Consider the following 509-nt stretch of genomic DNA (forward strand, 5'->3'; position numbering starts at 1 on the left):
CCACCTTAGGTGTACGTGGCTGGCGCCTTAGCCGGTTGAGCTATAGGCGCCGAGCGGTGAACGTGTTTTTTGTGTGTGTGTGTGTTTTTTTTTAAGATGTAGAGTCTTTGTTACCCTTGGTAGAGGGCTGTGGCATCACAGCTCACAGCAACCTCCAGCTCTTGAGTTTAGGCAATTCTATACCTCAGCCTCCCAAGTAGCTGGGACTACAGGCATCCACCACAATGCCCGGCTATTTTTTTGTTGCAGTTTGGTTGGGGCTGGGTTTGAACCTGCCACCCTCAGTATTTGGGGCCAACACCCTAGTCACTGAGCCACAGTTGCTGCCTGTGAACGTGGTTTTATGGGCACTGGGGATGAGGGAAGTTGCTTGGCCCAGTGGGACAAAACAGGTTTCCAGAAGAAAGAGCCACAGGAACTGACCCTAAGGATAAACAGGGGTGTTTAGGGACTACGCAAGAGATGAACATTCTAGGCATAGGAGATGAACATTCTAGGCATAGGAGATG

Source organism: Otolemur garnettii, unplaced genomic scaffold, assembly GCF_000181295.1.
Source record: "Otolemur garnettii isolate 467f Iridium unplaced genomic scaffold, OtoGar3 scaffold00276, whole genome shotgun sequence".
Classification (NCBI taxonomy): Eukaryota; Metazoa; Chordata; class Mammalia; order Primates; family Galagidae; genus Otolemur; species Otolemur garnettii.